Source organism: Nylanderia fulva, unplaced genomic scaffold, assembly GCF_048542155.1.
Source record: "Nylanderia fulva isolate GAGA-0341 unplaced genomic scaffold, ASM4854215v1 Scaffold50, whole genome shotgun sequence".
In the NCBI taxonomy this organism is placed as follows: Eukaryota; Metazoa; Arthropoda; class Insecta; order Hymenoptera; family Formicidae; genus Nylanderia; species Nylanderia fulva.
In genome coordinates, this window is record NW_028190588.1 from 559,002 (window position 1) to 580,702 (window position 21,701).

Sequence of the window (21,701 nt, forward strand, 5' to 3'; positions counted from 1 at the left end):
AGCGCGACTAAAATATTATATAAGAAAAAAATATCATATTTTTTTATGCGAATTAAATTACGCGACAAATTTTTCAACTACATCAATATTTTCAATTGAGCAGAAAGAAAATTTATATTCAAGTCTTAATACAAACTTTTACATATTATAAAATGAGTGTAAATCAACACCTCGAATAAATTATCCTTATTGATAGAATTTCCCAATATTTTTCTTCATATGCATTCACACGGATTTACGCTCTGACAGTGGTGTACGTCGACGAATTAATTGGATTAAATCGCTCGCAGTTTAATATTCATTTCATGCCTTATAGAGACGCCGCGAAGCTCGCAATCCGTATAAATTGCAGTGCCTTCAAAAAGCAATTTCATTTTGTACGTGAAGTTACCGCGGAATATGAAAGCAGGCTATCTTCTCTCGACAACCCTCTCAATTAGGAATCTAACTCTCGCAGAAATTATTACGTCAGAAAAATATTTGGAATGACGTAATACCGGAATTACTACATGAGAGCCGCGAAAGCAAATTTTGGCAGAAAGTCAGATTTTTCGACTCACCGTGATGCAAAAACCCTTGAGTCTCTCATCGCATAGCTATAGCTTGTTGCAGCTTTGAATATGTCGTTGTGCCACTTTACAATCCAACAGATTGTCTGTAAAAGAAAACAAGATTTGCCATAAGAATACGTAAAGTCAAACCGTGTAAAATTATTTTTTTATTAAAAGAGAAAATACATTTCTCTCGTATGATCTACTTTAACGTTTCATTTTTATTATATTTAATTAATTATTTATTAAATGATTACATATTAGTGGCCTGTCTATATAATCGATCGTGCAGCTCGTGCAAGGACGTGCGCACAAGATTTCGCCGTTATGCATATTAAATTCTACAAAAAAGAAAGAGAGAAATATAAAGCGCCACCGTGCTTGCAATAACCCTCGTAATTACGCGCTTAAATCACTGTCGGCGGAGTTATTGCAGCGGAATACTTTCCGCGCGGCCGAATGCGCTAGCATGGCGAATGCTCGAATTCTGGCAGAGCGTCAGGTTATCCAACTTTCCGCAATCCTGACAAATTTCTTCTTCCCTCCCATCTTCCCCTGTCCCCCGCCTTTCTGATTTCACTCCGTGCATCCTGAGTAAGCGTGTCATTTTTGATTCTCCGAAAATCGATGATGCGGCTACTTTCGTTTAAAACTTCAAAAAAAAAAAAAAAATGCAATCCTCCACAGAGTCAAAGAAGACAATGTCGAATATGCCATATAAACGAATATATCAAATGAATTATTTACATGACATACATACATGTCGGAATAACCATTATTACTGGAAATTCTAATTAGCTTTGTAATAAATTTGTTGAATTTTTTATCAAATAAATAATAGAGCAATTACTTTTACTTTGATAAATATAAGGCCAACTTATCGAGCTGAATATTCGAGATGTTCAGTCAACTACCATTTATTACATGTATAAATTATAAAACTACAGTCATTATATTAAAACTAACGCAAATTACAATCATTCTATAAACGTTTCGACCGCACGCGGTCTTCTTCAGTATAATTATTGAAATATAAATTCTTACAATTCACATAATATCGAAATTTAATTATAGTTATTCAGAATCAAGAGTTTTTGAGTAATTAACGCGTGTTTCAATCCGTCCTGTCCAACAATGTTCGCCTCGATATGATCCCTGATTTTGTTCAGATCTCGGATAGTTTCATCGTTAATATGCGAGAAATTAACCCGTTCCGTAGGCGCTATCATCGTTCTTCTTGATAATTTTGCTACTTATTAACAGTTATTAAGGATGACACATAACAAACCAACAATACAGAAAGACAGCTCATTTTAAACTCCCATTAAAGTGAGTTTAAAATGAGCTGTCTTTCTGTATTGTTGGTTTGTTATGTGTCATCCTTAATAACTGTTAATAAGTAGCAAAATTATCAAGAAGAACGATGATAGCGCCTACGGAACGGGTTAATTTCTCGCATATTAACGATGAAACTATCCGAGATCTGAACAAAATCAGGGATCATATCGAGGCGAACATTGTTGGACAGGACGGATTGAAACACGCGTTAATTACTCAAAAACTCTTGATTCTGAATAACTATAATTAAATTTCGATATATGTGAATTGTAAGAATTTATATTTCAATAATTATACTGAAGAAGACCGCGTGCGGTCGAAACGTTTATAGAATGATTGTAATTTGCGTTAGTTTTAATATAATGACTGTAGTTTTATAATTTATACATGTAATAAATGGTAGTTGACTGAACATCTCGAATATTCAGCTCGATAAGTTGGCCTTATATTTATCACTTTGTTTTCAATATACGAGCGACAATTGTATTAATTTACTTTTACTTTGTTTTCATTCGTATTTTAATTCTCTTTAAAAAACTTCTTACTGCAGTTCATTTTATGAGTTTTTTCGAACATGATATTAATTAAAAATAAAATTTTTCTCTTCTGTGATGATTCATAATGCTGCCGATCCTATTTATTGAATATAATATCTCAGCGACATGTTTGTCGCTTAATTATTTTATTTCTTCTTTTTCCCCTAACAAAATTCGAGGACTCTCATTGATAAGTGCTCGCACGAGAACGAAATTCCGCAGAAGGAAGCGAAAATCTCCACGAAATAATCGGCGCTATTACAAGCTTAATGCGCGACAAAATTACCCATGATAGCACATGTTCGCGAAACGCGCGTCTCGATTATTCGCGCAGCATGCTTTTCCGCAGTCTCTCGAAAATTTTCCGACACTTGTCCTCCTCCATACGGTGCTCCCGAATGCCTTTTACATCTCCTACTTTCTGCTCGTTCGCGTTTTACCGAGGACAGGCGGCGAAATCGACGGCGACGCCGATGGCGCCGACCAAGGGAGATTCCCGAGTCGGAAATTCTCGGTTTTAATTGCACCCAGGATATTTCGAGGACGGAAGGCATTAATGGACCGTATCCCGAGGTGGAGCTGCACCAATGTTGCAATGCGCGATCTCGGACAACGACGCGGCGCGGCGGGAAGTGAATGTTTAATTGAGCATTCGGTCGCGCCCGTCCGAACGCGAATGTCTCTCATAATCCGGCGTGCCAATTAACGCTATTAGAGACATCGAGCGCGCCAGCACACACGGCTGATCCGGTAATTGATTGTGGATCGACGCACATGTGCGGCAGTCCATATAGAGAGAGCCGCGAAAAATCGGGAGGTTCGCAATTGCGGTGGCAAATCGCTTATGTCAGCGAATGCGAGAATTGTTGACAACATTTCGAAAAAGATTGCTGTAAAAATAAAAACTGAATGTTATACGAAAAATAGTCGTATAATATATGTACATCGAATGATGGAAAGTATATTATTTTAAGGTAATACTATTTTGCAAAAAAAATACGGACAGGGTTATTTATTTTCAAAAAAAAAACGCAACTTTGACATTTAGGAAATTCTATTAAATATGTTGTCCTTCGAATATAATATACTATATGCAAGCTTCATTTACAAATCATGCGATACAAATCATGTTACACTTCGAAAGCATAACACAGTCGCCACGTTTGATCTAATTATTAGTCCACCGAGCAATTAATTACCCGGAGAATTATAGCTCTTGGCTATTGTATCCCAGTATAAACACTCGCGCTATTCTGTGTCGCGAAAATTTATTAATTCTTCGCTTCGACGATCGCGCCCATTTCAATTGATCCTGCTCGTAATTTTATTCGTTATGTAAAGTGACTCTAGAATATGCGCTCTCTTGTACCAATTATTGCTTTCGATTTTCCAATCCGGCACAATCATTCTTTTATATACCGAAAATACGCAGTTGTTCATTGCACGACTCGCGCGTTTATCGTTAATGGAAAGTAGCCGCGAGAGTCGATATCTCTCTACGTGGAGACCCGACGCGCTTCCTCGTTTAATCGCGAACGAGGAAATGTCACGTGCCCGAGCTAATTGAAAATTAATTCCCTGTATGCTGAGCGACGCAGTCGCGAAAACGTGCAAAACTTACCCCAGGTTCGTCGCCGGTCGGCCGGAAATTGTTTCAGCAAACCGAACGGGGATTTAAATCGTCGGGATCGCACGAGGAAAAAGCAGCGAGCGAGAACAGATAAAAGTGGAACGTCCCGGTCGAGATTTTCCACGTACACAGATAAACGAGAAAGTAACATTCGACGCAACACATCATCATTTACTATTCATCATCGACGTGTACAAACTCGCTGAATTACGTACTCTGAATTTGATTTATACGTCGGAATTTGATTTATTCGTTTTCTTTTTGCTCTCTCATCCGTCTCGCCATTAACAGCTCGCAATCCATCACGCAAAAATTTATGAGAATTATTTTAATCATTTAGAAATTATTAGCGAATACGTGGGTCATTTCTATATATCGCATTATTATTCGTTCCTCAAGGGTATCCACGTTACAAACATGTATATTTCATTTTGATTTTCTTGATTTTGATCATTAAATAGTTTTGACTTTTGCTCAGAATCTTTCCTTCATGAATGCACGAAGTTAATAAAGGCTTAATGCAACTCGTCGCGCAAGAAAACATCTAGTGGAGAGAGAGAGGAAACGTTGACACACACTCGGAAAATTCATGTCGCGTCGCGTTTCCGCGAGTCCGCGTCTCTTGCAAAGTGCGAGAAAACCCTCTCTCTGCCGACTCTTTCGCCCCTTGTTCCATTTCCTCGACGAGGATAGAACGAACGAACGAACGAACAGCTCGGGCGCGGAGAACTCCGGGTAATAGTCGAAAGTTTATAGAGTCTAACCGGAGCAAAGTAACTGGTTTATGGGGAAACTTTCGCCACGTTCTCACACGGAAAATTTACGTTCGCAGTGCTTCCGGAGAGGGGACCGGAAATCAGAGGCCTGTCCCTGCACTACGCCGTCAGCGAGAACGTGACTGCCAACTGCAGTGCCTGGCCGTCCGTGCCTAAGGCCAATCTACATTGGACCATCAACGACGATCCGGTAAAGTATCCCTTCGCTTCCTCCGCACGAGCCAACTTCCCCGAGGTGTATACATTGCACTATGTATGCGTACGCGTTTGCGCGAAATGACCTCGTGTGTTTGACCTCTATGAGGAATTTGCCTTCACTGCGAGAAATCAGAATGGCGATGGAACTATACCTTTGGCTGTAGGTATATTTCAGTTTTTGCGTTCGACGTCAAATTGATATGTATATACGAAGGCCTTGAATAGAAAAAGAGAGAAGACATAATTTCGCAGGAAACTAGAAAGTATATATATATATAGTTTTTAAATATTGACATGACCCCTTTTGTTGAAACTCAATCTGTATAAAACTTGATACCCTAATTGCGATATTAGAAAAGTTGCATACTTAATTAAATTGAAAAAAAAGTGAACTCTGAAATACGAGAAAATTTCAACGAGAGTGTGCTATTTTATAAAATATAAAAAAAGTGTGAATTTTTAATATTGATTCGATCTCTCTTTCAAATGATCTTGAAACAAATTTATTTACGCTCGAGGCATGTTTCGCTAAAATATTTGAAATTTGCATATGTTAAGTGTAAATCCTCTGATGTCGTAGTTGAATTTCGCGTCACGTTTTCCTGCAGGAAAAATCGGCTTCAGTCTCGCCAACGGATCTGTCGTTAACGGGAAAGGGCGAAACGCCCTATATACACCTACACGCGATGAAATTGATTTGATAGGTACACGCGTATACACTCCGATCTCGCCGGTAAGCTGCTTTCACGGTAGAATCTGATTTTCGCGTAAAGTGATAGTGTCCGCGTACGAGGAGACGGCAAGGAAAGCGCGTTGTCGAGAGAAAATCTTGTTTTCTTCCGTAATGATAAAGTCAGGGCCCGGAGGCCAATCCCGGACGCGATTAGTAATATTCGTCGTTTTGCACGACGGACCCGAGAACGCTCAACTTTCGAGAGAATTTCATCCTCTCTCGAACGAGACGAACGATCTGGGAAATTTCGACCGCCACATGTTCGAAATCCTGCGCGAAATTTGCATCGCTGCGAGCAGCAGAAATTTAAACTCGGGATAATTTTGGATTCTTTTTTTTTTTAATTTCGACGCGTAAATTCAAATTCATTTTCAATTTACATAAACTCAAATTTTTTATTTCGCTTAAACAGAATCTTTTTAGTTTTAATTTGCATTTCTTTATGTATGAATATGATTACATACATATTTTTACATACACATTAAAAAATAATCTTTCCGAAATTAAATCGAATTCAATCTTGTTATGGTTAATTTTTTCATGAGGCAAATTGAGAAATTTTTATGAAGTAAATTTGAATTTGTTCATTTTTCGGATGCATAAAATATATATACATACATTGTTGCGTCCGCGAATCAATTTTTACAATCGAATTGCGTCACTCTCGCATGCTCGAACAAATAGGGAAACGCTGGTTAAAAAGACGTTAACTTTATTAATTTAAAAAAAAAAGTACGACTATTCTCACGACCGCACTGGCAAATATTATTTATTAAATCACAACGTTTCGACCCTTCAGTCTCTCATAACTCGTCTAAGAGTCTTGACGTGTTGTCAAACCGACACTATGTTCGTTCTTGACATTTTAAAATTATAATTTTATTTTTATTTTCACAAATCACTTGATAAGGACTCAAAGAAGGGTCGAAACGTTGTGATTTAATAAATAATATTTGCCAGTACGGTCGAGAGAATAGTCGTACTTTTTTTTAAATTCTGTCTGGCGATTCTCAAATATCTACGTTTTTATTTATTAATTTAATGCAATTCGGGTAAAATAATCTGAACATGAAATGCAGAACTATCCAAAAAAAGACCACACCCCACAACATTTGACAGCTACCCCAAGCTACCCCAAATTCAACATGTCTGATGTTGATAAACGTTGTTGATAATACTCTTGGCCCTCGAAAATATGTATAGACATAGTGTTGATAGAAAGTAATGAAAAAAAAAACCCAATAATGCATATGCATGTATGTGTGTGTATGTACATTAATGGTTACAGCACAAGGTTCCTGTTTTTAACCAATTTTTCATAGTGCTACAATAACTTTATGTTCGCGCGTACATTCTGATTAAATTAAATTTTTAATTTAAATTCTCTATGGGCGAGCTACGAAATAATATAATAAACGAATATTGCCTGTATAGTACTCGTTCATTATAAAGTATACAGGATATAACAGGATTACTAAGTCAAAACGCGTGTAATATCCTTTGATCAATTTAGAGTCAATTTTACTTTAACGAAAATTCGATTGATCTCTCGTCATATTCTTTTGTAATTTTTTTTTTAAATTCCCAAGATCAAACAGTTTCAGTTATTTGGTAGGTACGGCATCTCGAATAAAAATTTTATGACGCTCAAGTCAATTTGAAATTAAATGAACAAGAAAATTTTATTACACATTTACGTTTCCTCTGCGAAGTTCCCCTTTATTTTCTCTTTCTTTCTAAAATTTCCAAGTTGCAATTTCAAAGTTGAATTTTTTTCACTTTATCGCCACTTGCATATCGCGGGGGAATAGTCAGTGCACGCAATTTCCCGCTTCATTATGTGTTCGCAACTGAAAAATATTAATACCGAGAGGAGGAAACGTTACGGAAACAACGCGAAGCGCGTATATGTATAGTAGTAGTAATATTCGCGGAATACTCCGTGTGGGTGAAAAAAGCGAACGGACGGTTTGCTGAACGAGTTCTCGGCGGCGTAACGTAAAAGATTGTCGTGCAATGTGCAAAATGTGTTCTTCAGAAAAGCGTAATTTCGCGCCAAATTGATCGCCGTCGTCGGAGCCAAAGCAAATCTCCGTCAACAAAGCGGCGGGCAAAGTACATTTCCCTCCTTTCGCCCGAAGCGTACTCTCTTTTTCTCTCTCACTCGGTACTTTGATTGTCGCGCGGGCGTTCCTGTAAATTAGAACGAACTCTCTTCGCGCGTCTCTGAGAAAAACGGCAAATTGCTCGTAGCATCGCTCGCGATTTTGTATGCAGGTCGATTAACCCTCGCGAGACCAAGTTCTAGGATTGTAATGCGACGGATTACGGCTGGTTCAATTATCCTGCCTTTCGTCCGAAAGTACTTCATTCGATGCTGGACTCTTCTCTTTTTGCATAATGAAGATATTTCTTTTTTTAATACGTTGTTGATACCTTAACTCGTTGGGGCAATTATGTAAATGGATTAGGAAATAAAATTTACGGCTTCAAAGTTTAAGTGTAAGCTCTAGTTTAAATTTTTCTCTCAACGTTGCATTTATAAAACAAATATTAATGCTTGTTTAGTTAATAACTATTAATGATGAGAATAATGCTTCTACTTATCGATGAATAATTGATGTGTTTCAAGCAATGTATTTCATAAATAATAATCATTGTTCTATTATGTGCTATCAATTTTTTTATTCAATTTAATTACTGGCGACACATGTGTACATATACATGAATGCATGAATTATACATTGCGCGATATACATGTTTATGAGTTTATTGCAACGGCGTTTTATATTTCCGATAATAAAAGGAAACTCCATTGCAAGTTTTTATTGCATTTTTTTTTTCTTTATCTCTTTCTTCCCTACAATCGATGTAAATTTTGTTGAGTCCATTCGCGCAAGTGAATGAGCGAAGTATATACAAAGTTGGCGACACGCTTTTGATAAGTTTTCTTTTATCTACTCCATTCCTTCGTTCGATCTCATTTCGCAATCGCGCTCGGTATTACTTTGCGAACAATTCGAGTTTACGATTTTGTAGAGATGAGAGAGGAACATCGATCTGGCTTTATCGTTTCCGCTTCCGATGCAAAAAATACATAAGAAAAATTGAGGCTTTTTTTCATATACCTATATATCTTTCTCACGAATATATATAACGATCGATCAATCGTAAATTACACGCACTCCCTCCCTCCTTCCACCTCCCATACACCGGTTTGCATTTATTACAGGAATTTTTTTTCGCGTACGCTCGATGTATAAGTTCGCAAATAATACGAATTTACGATTCCTGTGTAAAATAGAGGAAAGGCATCGACGCGAACGAACTTTATCGCTCGTTCGAGAGGGGAAAAAGTAGAAACAAGATTTTTTTTCGCATCCTCCCCCGCGCGATGGATCGATCGTAAGTCATCCGGCCATTGTACGATAAAGCCGATCCGACACAATGGCTCTCCGGGTGCGTGCCTTTTTATTAACATACGAGCGAAACTGCGATCGCGGTCGATATAGTGACATATGGCAGCGGTGAAAACCGCCCAGACGCCACTTTTTACACGTAATGGCTCGAATCCGACGTCGGTAGCACGTCTTTTTTTCCTGATGCGGAGTGATATACGGGCGGCTGGCATCGGCGAGATGGGAATTTAATGCGAGCCCATATTTGAATGATACGACGCTTTTTTTAGCGACTAGCGCGAGAGATGGTAATAGTCTTTCTTTATTATTACGCTCCTACGCGAACAAGTTTCGACTATTTTTCAAACGAGTCGTCCCAAAGTCGCGCGAAAAGTTTCCGACGATCTCAAAATAATTTCTCAGATTTGAAATGATTCATTATATTCTTATCTGCGTATGCGTAACAATGAGTAAAATTATTATCATGAGTTATTCTGTGCAGTCATCCAATAACTGCTCATTTTTGATTGTCGAACATATTTATTGTATAATATTATTTCCGTTGATCATAATGCATTAATATTTTTCTATAATTACAAAGCGGGATTAATTTCAAATTTTGTGCTAGATTTTCTCCAATATTAAAGAGTGTCGCGCAATATTTCTTTTCCCTTTATATTTATTTTCCCTTGAAGCACGTAATCTCTTTGAGGAACAATTTATGCTCTTTGCCGAACGCATTTGAACCCGTAATAAAATGGGCGTCTTTATGTGAAAGGGGATCTGCGTACTTGAACGTGATCCCGAAGAAATCTCGTAAAGTCGTTTGCCGCTCGTGGATTCTCGGATTCTCGCGAATTTCATACTGTGAGCGCCATATAGACGTAAGACGTCAAGACACATTTTGAAGGTACTGCAACGAATCATTCGTGAGAGACCGTAGCAGAAATTTAACGCACAGAATTAAAGAGTCCTCCGCCAGGATAAGAATGTCCGTCAGTGTATTATCGTTTCTCGGACAATTTCGCGAAAATATTGAAGGAACCCTCACGCGCGCAAACTTACATTTCACCTTTGGGAAAGGATGCGATCGTAATGCTGTCAGTTCCTCACGTTTTTCCCTTCTCATCCCTTTGCTTCTCATCATTGCCGGAAGGCTCACGCACTTCAAAATTCTGGAACAGACTCATCGTAAAGGGACGCCACGGTTCATGCTCGAAAGTTATCAGGAATCCTTTTAGAACGTCATTAAAATTCACGTGGAATCCGCAGCGCTTCGAATTTAAATTATCTCATTCTGGAACATACGTCTAAAAAGCTCACGTAGAAACGCGCGTCGAGAACAGCGTCTTATCGTATATCAACTCTGCAATATGGTAAAAGAATTTTCTCGGGAGGATCTTCAGATCCGTCTCAGAATAAAACAATTTAAATTCTTTATATATGTGTGTATATATCTTATAAATAAAAGGAAATATCTTAAAAATTTTAAAAGGAGAAGATATGGCGCGAATTTATGCTTGACATCATATTCCTTCTTAATATAAATAAATAGTAAATTTCTCAAAAATAAAAAATTTTGATTTGCAGAAAAGATGGTGAATGTACACCAGACCGTCGATCAAAATTGTTACGATATTCCCATCGTCGTTTCTCTCCTCGGAAACAAAGGCTTCTCTAGTATCGGGCGCGATTTTTGGCGGTAGGTCGTAATTCCGTGCGCGCCCTTATTCTGGGGAAGAGATCCCAGAGGAAGCTGGCAGACCGACACGATCGCACTGAACGAGCCAGATCGAATTCAGGCATTCAACAGAATTAGGCGATCGACCGGCAGCGTACGATACCCGCGGGATTGCCGGCGGAAAAAAAGTGCCCGCGAGTCCGCCCGTCGTTTTTCGTTATATTTACGAGCCTCATAACACCCTGGCAAGGTTACACACACGGGCGCGCGCAAATTGTCGGTTGCTATTAACGTTACTTATATATAAAATGCCTCTCTTTCAGCAGTAAATAAACCTTTTTCTCTATTTATATTATAGGTAAGTTTAATTTAAAATGAACCGAATTTCTGAGCAATTATTAATGTTTACTTAATGTAAATTATAATAACTTGAATTTCTACATTATATATATATATATATATAATAGAGGAATTATAAAATATTATATTTCAACAGATTTATACAAAAGATTTGGACTAGATATATAAATCTTAGAAATTGGTTTTCATACTTCGATTTTTAATTAAAACCTAATCTTTCATCTGATATAAACTTATGATATGAAAAAACATTTAGGTATATTTAAGTTTAATTGTAAGAGAGAGGGAGAGAGCGACGTTAATACAATATCGATTCCCATAAATCGCGCGCAAAAAAAATAATAATTTACATTTAGCGAAGCTATCTATCACGGGAATTGTTCTCTTCCAAGATACGATACGTGGATTCGTTGGCGAGAAAATTGTCTTCGATATCCACAAGTTCGATTACTGCAACTTCGTAGATAACACGAGGTTCGTCTTCGCGCTGGGATCGTCGCACATTTGTACATCACCGATCGAACCCACGGGAATTGTGTGTGTGTGTGTGTGTGTACATACATACATTCAAACATGCTTGTACCTATGTATTACATGTATTGTTTCGGCGAGCGACCGGTATTCCGCGCGTTTCATCGGGAGTCCTGACATCAGGATCAAAACCACCGCTGGGAGATCTCTCGATAAACAACGGACAAGTCGATTTGTACAAGTTGCACGTATGCGCGAGACCATCCGGATAGTCGCGCTTTTTTGTAACACAGCAGTTTTTAACCATCGCTGCGTAAAATCCGCCGAATATGGCGTGTACGCAGAATTTGCATTTGTAGAAATTGTCTACAAATCTAGCAGCTTTTTGCCGTCAAAAATACGTACGCATGCAAAAATCAAAAATCAAATATATCGATGTATCGTATATTTGATTACAGCATTATAAAGTCACATATATAACGTAAAAAAGAAAAAAAAAATATAAGACCCAAAGTATGGAGTAGCGCGATATTTTTCATTATTTTACATCTATTTTTAGAAGTCTTTCTGATCACCGCTGGGAAATCATCGATAAACATAGTATCTCGATACAAGCAAGAGAATAAAACAATCGGTCCAGTTTTACGACCTAGATAGCGAGGGAGAATATGAGCACATTTTCATGGATTGTATCATTGTTCCTATTTCTGTTACATGACTTTCGCCATTTTAGCACTGTCCTGGATTTTTATCGTCAAATATATTCTCGGAAATATTCTCATATGTTTCACGAGGACGTGATGCAACGTCCGAAAATAGCGACAGACGTGTCCACATACAATTTTAAAAAATTCTTTTAAAAAACCACACTTTTTCGTTGTAAATTTTTCACTGCTTCGATCGATACTATTGTCTGGAGAAAATTACGACCTTTGGTTTATTTTTATTCACACATGCGTCTTTCGAATAATCTTTCGCACGCTTGAAAAAAAAAAAGATAGAAAGAAAAGTGCGGAGAGATAACCATTCAAAATTCATTATCGTCGAGAGCGACGAGAAGAGGAGATGAGCTCTCGAAGAGAAAAAGGGCGAAAAGAGCGAAAAGGGAATCGTGAATCGAAAAGGATTCAAATAGTAAGGGCAAGGAGGTCTCGAGGGGCCTCTTTGCCCGGGACGCAGCTTTGATCGCGTTTTCGCCGATGGAGAAAATTCGAAACGCTTTCGTGAGAAACGCGTTTTGTTTTTCCCGCCTAAACTACGACATTCCCTCCGTTGCTTCGGAGAAATAAAGCGAACCGAAAAGATCACACGTGTGTGCAGTGCGCGAGCTATGCAGCTAGTTCCCTTCCCGGCTCATATCGACTCTCTCTTTTTTTTCGTTTTTTATCGACCCTTTGCCCTTTGCTCCGATTTCTTGCATGTCGAGTAGTCCGCCTGTGATACGTATTAGTCGTTTTCTCCGTTAGTTTTTAGGTTCATTAGCAAACGTCAAAGTTAAAACTCGACGTCGTAAAAGTTGTTATTGGTGTTGGTTTGCGTAAAAAGTTTCATTCAAATATGCGAGGAAAATGCGCCTCGTCCATTTTTTGGACCGCTTGTACACTTAAACCGCGATACTTTATGCGGGAAAACTCAATTTCAAACTAGTCAAAGAATCTGCAGAAAGAGAAGTACAGAGGTAATTTGAGAAACGTTACTTGCGACACAATAATTACATGTTTAGATTATTATAATTATATAAAAGATTTTTTTATATTTAGATATATTGTACATTTAAAAGTTTACCATTTACATAAAAGTAATCTAATATTCATATGCAATAAAATAAAATTACGTTTGTAAAATTAATATAAGAATGAAAAATACGGGAATTCTTCAATTTGTCGCTAGTAATATAAAATTTCGTATTTGTGTATCACTGTACTCCTCTTTCAGATTATATATAGACGTAACAATTTGTAAAATCTTGCAAGACTTAAACGAAACGAAAAGAAGAAACGCATGCACGATTTTTCATACTTCATAAATTCGTTTTATATGAGAAAAGTGAATGTAAAGAACGGTTAATCTTCTTATCAGGAAATACGGCACCCCTCTGTTCGGAGGATAAAAGCAATCTACACGAGGACAACTAGGAAACAATTTATTCGGTATCGAATGGCCGCATTTTCTTGTTTTCCTCGAACTTGATTACGTGTCCGACCAATCGGTCGATCGAATCACTACCATCGTCTGCCTGTAGTAGTCTCGTGCTGCAGTAAGTCTCCCCTCCTTAATTTCTATCACGAGACTCGATGACAAATAGCGCGCTACAGAGAAAGAAAAAGCAATGGGCTCTGCGATTGGACGGCAAATGAAATTATTAATATCTTGCTGTCTGCGGGATCGTGACGCCGCGCCGTGAGATTCATCAGGTACGGGAAATTGGGTGAGCAAATACACTTCTTCGTTTCGTTAGGTGTACGGTAAATATTCCAAGATTTGATTAATTAATTCGGACACGACCGAGAAAAATAATGATCAAATAATAATCAACGTATAAATAATCTAATGCAAATATACGTGATCGAATTATCTAATTTTCCAGATTAGTACCGCAACGTATTATTTAGACATATACGAGAGATCCGATACACACGCTTAAAGAACTCACCGTTATTATTCATGGAACGTTATTATTGCGAATATTATTATCGGAGGAAATGTAATTCATATCTAGACAGTATATCTATGTAATTGTCATGCATTACAAATGAATTTAACGGTTTCCAATCTAACTATTGTAGAGATAGATTACAAATATTTCATGTATATGTATGTATCTGGTATATATATATATATATATATATATATATATATATTGTAGGCGTATCTTTTATACTGAACTGTAGCCGTATCTTTTATCGAATATCGAATCGATCAATTAATTATTGATTATTGAAATGCAGGAGAAGGCCGGATGAATTTAGTTGAATCAGGAAAAGAAGTCAGGTTCGGAAGATATATATATATGTATTTATTGCGAGTCGAAAACGTCTTCGCTGTCCAAGTCCCGTTTCTATTCTATCTTCCTTCCTGCCGCCTCGATATTAAAGATCTTCTGCCGGTTCGTGAGAGAATGCGTGCTTGTATCTCGATGAAACGCTCCGAAGATGATGTTCTCAACAATGTGCTCGTTACTCAAAATCGCCGGTACTTATACCGCTCCTAATTTTATCCCTTTCCGTCAGGCTCGGGCCAATCGCTAAGCGACAACTAAACTTTACTCGGATTTTGTTATTCGAACGGTCGCGTCTGTTATTTTCTAAGCCGATCGCTTTCTCTCACTGTCGCACACGGTATAATAAATACAAATAATCAAACCTGAGGACAAAACGACAAGACGCACTCGACAATAACGTGACAACGCGACACGTACAATACATCCTGAAAAATAATAATGATCGCACGCTTACAATATATACATTATGAGCAATCTAGCAATTAAACAATTCGTTCATCAACATTCTCCTATAATTAATTATAATAGATATTGATTATAGGATGCTTTTTAAACACGCATCATAAATTTCAGAATCTTATAATCAATTGACTGTTTGTTATTAAACAAACGGAAATTAATTTAATATAAAAAAATCTAATGTAAAAAATCCTATAAAGCTCAATTTGAAATTTCACTCACGTTGTTCTTTCAAAATCCACCGTCACGTTTCATAATTCTCTAACATGCTCTATATAGAACCGTCCTATCCATCTTTGCTCTTCCCACGAGACCCCGCACTGGTCCATCTAAACGGTAATCCGAGGGGTCTAATGCTCTTCGTCGCGACATGTTAACCGATTCCTATTAATAGCCCCGGTCACACACATTTGAGCGCTGCGGATTATCAACTAATTGGATTAGCAGTATTAATGCCGGCACGGGGGCGTACCCCTCATTAGATTCACTCAATATTGCACGGCAATATTACTCATTGCCGTGTACATACGCGAACCCACACACTATACAAGTCCCGGCGTCACGTAGCCGCGCTCTCGTAATAATGGTCAGCGCGTGTGTGTATGTTTACGTACACACGCGCGCCGGACGCACGTGCCCGAGACGGCAAATTCCGCGATCCAGCGCACGTGACCGGAAGTAAACACGAAATCACGAATCTCGAGCTCGTTAACGCGGAAGGGAGGTCCAGCCTGATTATTGCATTGATTCGCCCCCGCGCGCGTGCGCTGATTATTATTATCCGAATATTATTACCCGCGCGAGAATGCTAATGACTCGCGCACACGTGTGTGTTCCTCACGCGCGCATTGTCTTCGACGGGTAGGTATAATATATATACCTATATATTTGATATAGAGCCGTATGCGCTGAATATTACATCGAATTATACAAATCATCTCCCTCGCTTCGCTATTACGTACGGTAGATCCCTGTTTAAATGCCGATAATAAAGTAGAATATGAATAGGAATCGCATATATGCAATATATAAATGTATTATATAAATTATTGTTCTAATATATAAATTATGTGATATTTATACAACAATAATACGCTTAATTATATAAATTAATATGAGCATGCGGCATTTTCGAGGAAAAATCAATATAATATATTATTTCAGAAAATTGAAGATTATGCAAAAACTAAAACGTTATACTATTCCGATTGCCACGATCGCCGGAACGCGTGAAATGCACACATTATGGAGGAAAGCTGCCGCGAAATTACATTCGAATCTGGAAGTCGGATAGATTTTGGAAACGAGCTCTCCTCGCGCCTCGTTGAACATTTCGGTTAAATGTATAGCTGTCCTTCTTCACGTGGAACATTTGTTCCAACTACATCGATTGGAGAACCGTCGCGATAATCAATTCGTGCGAAGACATCAAGCGAGATTCATTTTATCCGAACGATCTTGATCTCTTCGAGAAAAATATGCTCGAATCAAAGTATAACATCAAAGTTGAATTGAAAGGATAACATTTTTTCATTCTATTTTAAAAAAACTATTCTAAAAATTTCTATTAAACGTCTGATTCATGATAAATAGATAAATACTTAATTAAACGTTTCAGAAGAAGAGAGAAATATGAGAATATCTCATATACAATTTTCAATGTCTATATGTAGATGCATTCCAATAATATAATTTATCGACTATACTGCGAATTTCTAATTGATGCGTGTGAAATAAAAGGATATTAAAAACTCAAGAGTGATAACAATAGGATCAAGTAACGTTTCACGTCAAGCAACTTTGCGCTTATTTAATACTGCGGAGAGATGCTCTGTGTAGTTCTTCTCTGGAAAATTTTCTCGACACTCAATTCCAAAAGTTCTTGTTATGCAAATATACTTTCCGCGGCTCACAGCGCGAGTATTTATGTTAACTTCATTGCAACTGACCTCGTAACTTCGGCTATGCAGTACTTGCAACCGCGCGACTTTGCTTCTGGGAATAAGCAATTCGCCGTGAAAGGAAAGAAAACATTGATTGTGCGGAGGATTTGGCGGAAAAGTTTAATAAAGTTTCTCAAATCGTTCCGCTCTAATTCCCTCCCTGTATATAAAATATATCGACGCGATACAAAAAAAAGCTAACTGGCATTTGAATATAGCAATCGCGGTTAAACAAATTCGATAAATTAAGTACCGAAATATATTAGGGGGAACATATGCAGTATATATTTCAGAATAGCATTTTAGAATAAACCGCCTTTTCCGGAAGAAGCACGACCACATATGCGTCCCCGCGATAGCTTTATGCAATCGCAATCCTGAAGAATGGCTCTTCCTCATTTTTCTGTTATTCCAAAACTGGTTTTGCGGGGAAAACTGGTTGCGCGCTGTTCGCTGAATACCTAATGGAACCGACCTAAAGGATATATATATATATATATATACCGTTTGCGCATTTTAGAAACAGAACGAGAAACGCTAAACGACCGGCGCATTTCGCATGCAATAGCGCGATCGCTAGCTTCGAGAGTCGACAACAATCCATTTCCGATATTCACGTTCGAAAGCTTTAAAATTGGCAATCGCAGCCGAAATCATTTCGCAAAGCCCGATTATACGCAAGCATAAAGAGGTGGAGCTCGATGCAGCAGCGGCTCGAATTGCGAATAAAAAGGAAACAAAAATTCCGACGGCTCGCAAAGTATCCTTGACCGACCTTTCGCGTTTTGTTTATCCGAACGAGCAATGAATTTTTACGCGGAACGTCGATAAGGCCTCGCGCAATGCATGGAAAGCGACCGGAAAACTCCCGATAGGAAACGCGCAACCGGTGGGTGGGCGCGAAAAAAAGAGAGAGAGAGAGAGAAGAAGAGAAAGAAAAAACGCGGAAGATTTATTCCGCGCGTATCCGCGCGGCCGATACCGGCCATCGATTTTCCGGCCGCGTGCCTATCGCGCGCTGATTTCGCCCGCGCCACAAGAACGAGTCGCTTTTGTGCAAAACGAGCTGATTTCTCTCTCTCTCTCCCTCTTTCTCTTTCTCGGTTGTATTGCATTGTATTTTACCTTCGCTGTGCAACGGATACGAGGATTGCCGCTCCCGACGCTTAATCTCGCTCTCCTCGTTAGAACGACGAGTTCGAAACCCGACCCACCGTTTTATTGCGCGAACGTCACACCGGAAATCTTGAGATATATTCTGCAGCATACTTCGTTACGTTCGTCTTTTAACAGGATATATTATTGTCAAAAATCTTACGTGTTTTTTTTTTTTTGCGTGAAAAAAATTTATTAAATGAATTTATGTGGATATCTCGCGTTTAATTCTCGACGGTGATGAGAATATATATTAAAATATATTTGTATAAAAAATATATTTTATCGAGAAACAGTATTTTTATACGAGTCAGATGTAATTACGTCACGCAGATATTTCATAATCTCTCCCGCGCATATTTAATACGTCGAAAAATCCGTGAAATTATTTATCAACGAGTTATTAATCCGCGATTTCTCGCAGTTTAGTAAAATTATTCGTTCTTTTTTTTATGCACCTTGCAAAAAAATATGACGTTTTTCATTCTTTTAGTGCATCGCGAGGATGTAATAAGCGTTCCCCCTCGTTATATGGCCTGACAGAATTTAAATCTCGAATATTCCATTATCTCTCCATCATGACATTCGTGAATATATATATATATATATATATATATATATATATATATATATACACATATGTGTGTGTGTGCGCGCATATGCATATGTATTGCAGAGTGCACGGGTCAGCACGACATATCATTCTAAAGCAGAACTCGAAGAAGGATCCATTAACGATGCTGTCGTCTCGTTAGAACCACTTCATGCAGACGTATAATTCACTAACGACGCGATAAGCCTGTCCACTTGCGACATCGATCTCGTGTTAAGCGAAATAGAAAATGACCCAATTTAGTATAAAGCTTCGAGACGAGCATCGATCGAATACCAAAATTAGAACAGCGCTGATAAAAAGAGAAAAGATAAAAAGAGACGAAAAAGTTAAAAAGCATATCACCCATTTGCAAAAAATTCGCTCAGCACATCAATATTTACCTCGCTCTAAAAATTTTCAAACTATTATATTAGGTAATAAAATATGTTGAAATATGTGAGTGTAAAATAAACATTAATCATTCACAAGTAAAAAATGTCTTTTTTTTTTTTTTTTTCAAAAAAAGAATCCAATTTTTTTTTGCTAGATTTATTTTCGCAAAATAAATAATTTCTCAAATCTCGTTGTATTATTGCCGCTTATCGTGTCTACATACATATATAAACTTTTTCGTGAACCATCAAGCGAGGAAACAATATAAGAGAGGAGAAATCCCGAACAATGATCGACGAGACGTGGTTCAATCGTTAATCCGATTCTCCTAGTAGCAATAGAGGAGTAGTGCGGACTAAGACGTCGAATGGGAAGAAGAGAGAGGACGGAATCGAAAAAGGGTGAACTGAGGAAAAACTCGTCCCGGTGTATGTGGCATCCGAGGGATACGTGACGCGTCGTACGTGGTGCTCCCACGGGAGATTTTCCTCTCTTCGAGTTTTCCTCTCTCCCTCTCCTATTCATTGCGATATCCACTTATCGACATCCCTCGTCAGGAGATGCGTTACCGCGGAAATGATACGTACGTGTCGGAACGGCGAAACCGATGCTCTTCGACGGTCAGCCTCGCCATTCCGACCAATGGATCACGCACGGATCCATTTCCACGGAATTCTCCAAGAATCTCGTGATAAGAGCGGGCGCGTATATCAGATTTTTCTGGCGCGGTGTATCGGAAACGTGTTTGCCATTATGCATTCAATGATTAATAGAAAAGTGTTTTGAGAATTGAAGACTGCGAGTTTGATAGAGAGATCGAAAGTTTGACGCGGGTCGAATAATAACACAATTATATACAGAGCTGCACCTAGATTGAAAGTTAAAGATTGGAGAAAATTAAGACTCGAGCGATGGAAGATGAAATTTGAAAGTCAAAAGTTTCAGAATATATTCGAAACTCGGAAATTTTATTACATTTATATTACTCGGATGAAAAATATATCGAAAAGAAGAGTTTGCTCTCTCCCTTTCTCGCGAGAGAATAATGCGCCTACGTTAATACCTATGTTGAAAATAAATATCGCAGAGTATACGCTGAGAGTTGAATAGCATCGAAAAATTGGCTGCAATATAGAATCCAGAATAACAAGTCAAAAGAATGTTTTCAACGTCGCGTGGAATCTATTATTCAAAGCTTGTTGGACTCTTTTATAACGATATACACAGTGCGCGCGCTGCCAGAGTAAAACTCTATAGCGCATATCCACGAACATTTTCATAAATTTCCTATAGACTTTCTTATAGACCTTTCCTATATCATGTGCAGAAAGTTGCAACGACGCTCTCATAGAAATATCAGACAAGCGGCTAAGAATAGTGCTTCATCTATATGCGAATATATACATAAACATACACATATACAAATACTAATAACATTCGCAACATATACACTCTGATATTGCACGGTAGACGCAATATATGTATACGCATTTCTATAAAGATTCCTATTCTCGATCGAGATAAAAGAGAACTCGGACAATTAATCGACACGAAGCGATTTCTCTGAATTGTTTTCGAATTTTCTCTACGATATCAAACACACTCGAAAATGTATATAAAATTGCTTAAAAAATTGTTCTATTTTAAAAAACATTTTTTAAAATTGTTTTATCTCTAGTACCTGGGTTTTACCAATTAATCTCACGGCCAAAAATACAAACGAGTTGTACATTTATACACGAGTTACCAGCGGGTGCAAGTTAAATATTTAATTAGCTACCGGGACAACTTTCGTGCCGAGTACGTACGTCCCCCGTGCGATTATCCGAATGTCCACTCGAGATAATGGCAAAGGAGAAGCACGTGCGGGCATATATAATTTATGGTACGAACTTCGCGTATTTATTTTAGCCCCGTCGTAAAATTAACAGATATCACAGACCGGTAATTTTCGAGCAGCACGTGTTTCGTTCCAACTTACCTTGATGGGTTTCCGCTTCGATCCACGCCATATGGCTCCTCTGAAACATACAGAGAATATATAAAAATCTCAATATATCTCGAATTATATAAATACATAAATATTAAATTAAATATTTCACATATTAAATTGAATATTTCATTACATTTCAATCTTGCTATCTAAATCTAAAGTATAATATAAAACGATTGCATAAAATCAGATAAACTGAAATAAAATAAAATTGATACAAAGAGCAAATTATTTATTATTATTTTGTTTGATAAATAAATCAATTTCTCTCTATTGTAGCAATTGTTGTCTATAGATTAAACTAGTCAAGAATGAATAACCGAGAATATATACTCGATAATCTGTTCGGAGATGTTGGTACGATTGTCGATTCCATCGAGTAAGCAAACAACCGCATGTTTCACAATGTTGTGTCACCAAATGTTTCATTAGCATTCGAGAGAGAGAGAGAGAGAGAGAGAAAGAATATTTCCTCTCGCCAAGTAGTTCG

The 21,701-nt window shown here is 37.9% G+C and overlaps 1 long non-coding RNA gene and 1 pseudogene across 7 annotated transcripts in view; one reads left to right on the forward strand and one right to left on the reverse strand.

The window, feature by feature from the left end:
• Window positions 1–21,701, forward strand: part of LOC114933954 (uncharacterized) — a 213,350-nt pseudogene that overhangs the window by 171,881 nt on the left and 19,768 nt on the right. The window contains exon 4 of the transcript XR_014925714.1: window positions 4,888–5,021. The product of XR_014925714.1 is annotated as an uncharacterized LOC114933954 (transcript). The remainder of the gene's footprint in view (window positions 1–4,887; window positions 5,022–21,701) is intronic.
• LOC114933958 (uncharacterized) overlaps window positions 1–21,701 on the reverse strand; it is a 187,222-nt gene that overhangs the window by 89,198 nt on the left and 76,323 nt on the right. For 3 of the 6 annotated variants that reach the window (XR_014925717.1, XR_014925716.1, XR_014925719.1), the window contains one exon: window positions 21,200–21,239. This is a non-coding gene — a long non-coding RNA (uncharacterized LOC114933958). Of the gene's footprint in view, window positions 1–560; window positions 656–10,225; window positions 10,336–21,199; window positions 21,240–21,701 lie in introns of those variants that run through there. The other 3 variants (XR_014925715.1, XR_014925720.1, XR_014925718.1) reach the window with 3 other exon arrangements.